We start from the raw sequence: 5,838 nt of genomic DNA on the forward strand, positions 1-5,838 counted from the left end.
TTCAAGGACAATCTAGGATCGAAGGTGGCTGTAACAAATGTTGTTCATGACATCGGTCACAGAAAAGGGAAATTCACCATTTTCATAAATTCATCATCCACGAACCCTTAATAGGTGGCGTCTACGGTGGAAATAAAGGGTGAAATTGAAGTCTCCCGAAGAGAGAGATAGAGAGAGAGAGAGAGAGAGAGAGAGAGAAAGAGAAAGAGAGAAAGAGAAAGAGAGAGAGACTTGGGCACAGACTTGTAAAACCAATATCATCATCTTGTTCTTCCATCACTAGCTTCAACAATGGATGATTTCCATAATCCACGAGTTCAGGTTAGTAAAGATACTACTAATGAGTAATGATATGTTTTTTTATCTTTCAATATGTATTTGTGGATTTCATTGTTGTATCATGTATGCGTGTTTTTCAGGCACTGTTCATACTTTGGAATGTCAAAATTAGACCACCAACTACGAACCTCCGATCCCATACTCCATGAAAGATACGAACGAAGAATATTTACCAAACCTGCGAATCGATTAAATTCCCAGAAAACAAAAGTAATTTCCTCTAATTCCGAGACCGTGAACAGCAAATCTAATGACAATTCAGCAAGCCAAGAACACGAACATCTGAATTTTGATTCAGATTCGTGTGACTGATTTCAGATTTCAATTGCAAAACTCCGAACGAAAGTGTCGACTTGCAAACCAATCAGTGACACATTCAATTACGAGCGAACCTTTGTTTGAAGTTAAATCGATTTCTAAATCGAGTTCAGCAGTGCTCAACTTCAGTGAAAATTGTACATCAAAACTTCTACAACCTTACTTGGATGGGATTGTGGGGAAATTAATTGTACTTTTACAGGTATAAATAATTTTGTAGTAACCTTAAAAGATATGAATATATGAATACTGAATCATTTTTGTATTTCCAGAATCCAAAGCAGATGGTGTAAGAGGGAGCTTTGACTGCTTTGGCATCTGTTGCTGATTCATCTCAGGTATTATTCATCTTCATATTCTCTCACCAACTTGTTTATTTTCTTTAAATTGGTTCTCACATAGTTTATGATTTACAGGAGCATTTTCAAAAGTATTAGGATACAGTTCTGCCTTACTTGAAAGCTATACTCATGAATGCAACTGATAAAGCAAGTTGTATGCTTCTTTTCTTTATAATTATATATTTTTATTGTAGGCATGGGCAAGACTCTGCAAGTGCCTAGGGCAAGATTTTCTCCCTTACATGAATGTTGTGATGCCACCATTGCTTCATTCTGTTCAACTTAAACCAGATGTTACAATTACTTCTGTTGATGATTCAGATGATAATATTGACAAGTTTGATGATGAAAAGTGTGATTTTTAATAAATTAAATGCTTGAATGAGAGTTAATGACCATTTTACCCTTTGATATTGCAGCATTGAGAGTATTACACTTGGAGATAAAATAATAGGGATCAAAACTAGCGTCCTTGAGGAGAAAGCTACACTTGGAGATAAGAGAGTTAATGAGCATTTTACCCCTTTGGTGTTGCTATGCTGATGAATTAAAAGAAGGGTTTTTCCCATGGATTGATCAGGTGAAATGAAATTCCTCTTTTACCCTTTCTTGTCTTTTAACATTTGAAAAAAACCGGCTTAACTTTTTAATAAAAGACAGGTTGCACCAACATTAGTACCACTTCTTAAATTCTATTTCCATGAAGAAGTTAGGAAGGCTGCAGTTTCAGGCGAAATAAAATACCTCTTTTACCCCTGATAACTTTAACTGTTATTTTTTTATTTTCTTTCTGAGTGTTGACTTTTTCTTTGACTTTTTAGCTATGCCTGAGGTTATTCGTTCAGCAAAACTAGCTGTTGAAAAGGAGCAATCTCAGGGTCGCAATGAGTCATATGTAAACCGTTGTCAGACTATATCATACCAACTTTAGTAAAGGCTCTTCACAAGGTTATTTTCGTCATTCCCCCTATTTGTTGACTTATGTTTGCTCATATGAATCTTTATTTACTGGATTTTGTCTTTTAGGAACCTAAGACTGAAATTTGCTCAAGTATGATTGATTCAATCAAGGAATGTGCAAAAATTTTGTGGGCCCCTTTTAGATGAAAATCAAGCTAGAAGCATTGTTGAAAAGATCAACTAGGTGATCACTGCCAGCTCAGCAAGAAGAAATGAAAGGGGTGAAAGAGTCAAAACAGAGGACTTTGATGCAGAAGAAGGGGAAATGTTGAAAGAAGAAAACAAACAAGAGGAAGTATATGCTCTTATATTATATAATCTATTTTTTTATCAATCTGTTTATCTTAATAAATTATTCATAATATTTTCTTTTTTGTTAAATCTAGGTTGGTGATTGTTTGGGTACTCTACTCAAGACTTTCAAGACCCCATTTCTGCCTCTTTTTGATGAACTCTTGCCTTACTTGATGCCATTCTGGGTGAGTATTGAGTAACATTAATTATATTTTTTTAAATAATTATTTTTTATTTTTTAATTTTTATACAAATATTAAAAATAAGACTTGCAGTTTAAATTTAGGGCAAGGATAGGACATCTGAGGAGAAAAGAATAGCAATTTGCATATTTGATGACGTGGCAGAGCATTGTGGAGATGTAGCTCTAAAGTAAGCTTTTTTTAATTCTTTTGTTACTTTAGTATTTTTATTTTAAAAAAATTATAATTTTATATCTTGTTACAGATACTATGAAACTTTTCTACCATTGGGGTTGCAGGCATGCAATGACACAAGCACAAATGTTCACAAGGATAGCATAATTTAATATCAAACTATTATCATTATATTTTTTTATTTAATTCTAAATAAATATATATTTTTTCTATGTACCATTTCTTGTCGCTTTCCTCCTTGACCAGATAATATCATCAATTTGTTTCTTTCTACTTAGTATTTCTTACTAGTTGCGAACAAGCCTCTCATCTCACATTTGAGTTTATAGGAATCAACAATCACTGTGAAACTTCTAGTGTTTAGATTTCTTACTGGTTGTGAACATTTGTTTCTTCCCTTTCTACCCTTCACTTGCAGGTTGATGATTTGTCAAGAATGTTCAGACTATTTTCCAAAAATACCCCATGGATTGGATCCTGTCTCTAGTATGTTTTAAAAGGTTTGTGATTTAGGAGTTGGATTCTTTCTTTTAAGTAGAATATAGTTATTTGTATTTGTTGTCATCTGTTTTTATCTTTTTGATGCAATGCAGCATGTTGCTGCTGAAGGCACAACCTTGGTCAAACAGGCACAAGATGCTGCAAGTAATAAGAAGGCAGAAAAGAGATTGCAGGTTGATCCTGCTACATGGCCAATAATGATCTTTAGGGTCTGCTAGAAGGATTGGAGATTGCAGTTAAGCTTCTATCTAAGACTTCACGGCAAGGACTTGATGAATTTAAGCTGGCAATGCTTTACTTGATTTGGACATGAACCCTAAGATATCATATTTTGGCATGGCTAGGTATCCTTCTCAACAACATCATTCTACTTAAGCAGGTGATTAATCAAAGATTAAGTGATATTTTTAATCATGTTTGGCATTCCTTTCCAGTAAGAAACAGAGTTGTATGATTATTTGTTAGTTTTATAGGAATGTATAACACATATTAGCAATGTATTATTTTTGTTTAACATTTGAATGATTCTTCGTATGACATTATAATTTGTGCAATTTATTTTATATTATGCAATGGATTGTGTTTTTTGTATATGGTATTTTATTTCTATTATAAGAAATTAAATGAAAATTTAATTTAAAAATTAATAAATATATAAATTTTTTTTAAACATTTAAATTTATGATACGCAAAAATGTATGTCATCTTCATTTATGACATGGCCTTTCTTGACAGGGGCTTTCTTGATACGCATTGCGTGTCATTAACACGCGCGTCGTAAGGTTACGACATGCGAATGTGTGTCGTCTTCCTTTATGACAGGGCCTTCCTTGATACGCATTGCGTGTCGTAACCGCGCGTCGTAAATGCGCGTCGTAAATGCGCGTCGTCTATAGATGACGCGCAAAAGCGCGTCGTCTCTCTTTATGACAGGGCCTTCCTTGACACGCATTTGTGCGTCGTCTGAGCGTTTTACGACGCGCAATGAGCGTCGTAAAAGGCCTTTTTTCTAGTAGTGTACTCACGGAGTTAACTGTAATAGTTCCTTTATATTTGATGAAAACATGGTAACCATAATAGTTCCTTCTATAATAACTTAGTTTATACAAGCTATATATAATCTAATATCGAACGAATAGTTAACTATGTGAATCTGCCTTAAGCCCACAACCAAATAAGGAACAGGAAGTAAGGCGGAAAGCACACATCCAACTGCCTATCGGATATTAATTATATATAACTCTGATTTATAAACTAAGGTATTATAGAATTAACCATTAAAGGTCCTTTAAGTTATACTGGTTTAATAAAATGGATTAAAACCTTTTACCGATAAGTTTCTAGTTTAGTCTACTGCATGTTCTATCTGAAAAGTATGTTTTGTACTAGAAAAACGATGTATTGAATTTGTATACAATGACCTAACCCATACCTGGTAGTCCTTATGATTACTTGTTGTATACGGAATGTGTATATATATATATATATATATATATATGTATGTATGTATGTATGTATGTATGTATGTATATATATATATATATATATATATATATATGTATGTATAACTAAGATCGGATAGATAGTAGATTGGGGGCATCTGCTCTAAGCCCCTAACTAGCATACAATTTTTGATACTTGGGTAATAAAAAAGATATATTACATACCTTGTTGATGTAGCTTGACTCAATAAAGCTCGAGAGCCTATTGCCTCAAGTGTGACACGTCAAATGGTTCAGACAACATCACCAACACAAGGAATAACCATGAGAAGAATACACTCATGCTCATATCGGCTAGCCCTAATATATGTATCACTTATATAGTGTGCACATTAGGGTTACACCATGTAACCCATGACTTTACCCATTCCTTATGCTCCATGGGTTTTAACCTCCATGGAGTATCCATGGATCACCACATGGGTTAAACCCAACATAAGGAAAGTATGGATCATAAGCCCACATATATCAGAATGAACGATTTACACAATCAATACCCATATATTTACTTAGTCTCTTTTGATCACTAAATTAAGTGCAAATTGATTCTTGATTAGTACAAATTAAATAAAATGATTTCATATTAATATATTAGAACTTAATATATATTAATATGTCACAAATGTCCTCTTCTCACAAATGGTCTATCCAAATGTTCCGATGTATGCAACCCAAATAGACCATGCCGAGTCGGTTCAACTACATACCAATTGTAGTTATGGACTTAGACACTAATCCAACACTTGTGCCTTTGGGTGGCAAGAAAATGAGATTGGACAAGTTCAGTCCATATGAATTTGGATTTGTCACTAACCTTGTCATGTGATTATGGTTATGACAAATTTACATGGATAGGAACACAAACACCATAAAATCTAAGTGTCATAAGGTTTCTCTCCGATTCATGAAAATGATGGTGAGGAAACACTTTCACTAAGTAGATTTTAAGTAGATAGCAATTGTGACATTTGAATTCTCAAAGTCGTTAGTGGAGCGCATGTGGTTAACCGGCCCACTAACATAGACTTGTGAGAAATGGAAAAGGTCTAAACAATTGATACTATGATTACGACATCCCTTTTCATAGTTCTAAAATTGTTTAGACACACATGTGTGCTATCTAAGGAAAGGTGTATGATTTTGATAAAGTTTTATCAAAGCATCCCATATCAGAAATCTGAACTTTGGTAAGAAAGTCAATAAAGT

At 33.8% G+C, this 5,838-nt stretch overlaps 1 pseudogene; it reads left to right on the forward strand.

Annotated features, from left to right (window-relative positions):
- Window positions 1-234: 234 nt before the first annotated feature.
- Window positions 235-2,781, forward strand: LOC128132891 (uncharacterized; annotated as a pseudogene).
- The last annotated feature ends 3,057 nt before the right edge of the window (window positions 2,782-5,838 follow it).

The sequence above is a fragment of the Lactuca sativa genome, chromosome 3 (assembly GCF_002870075.4).
Source record: "Lactuca sativa cultivar Salinas chromosome 3, Lsat_Salinas_v11, whole genome shotgun sequence".
NCBI classification, from domain to species: Eukaryota; Viridiplantae; Streptophyta; class Magnoliopsida; order Asterales; family Asteraceae; genus Lactuca; species Lactuca sativa.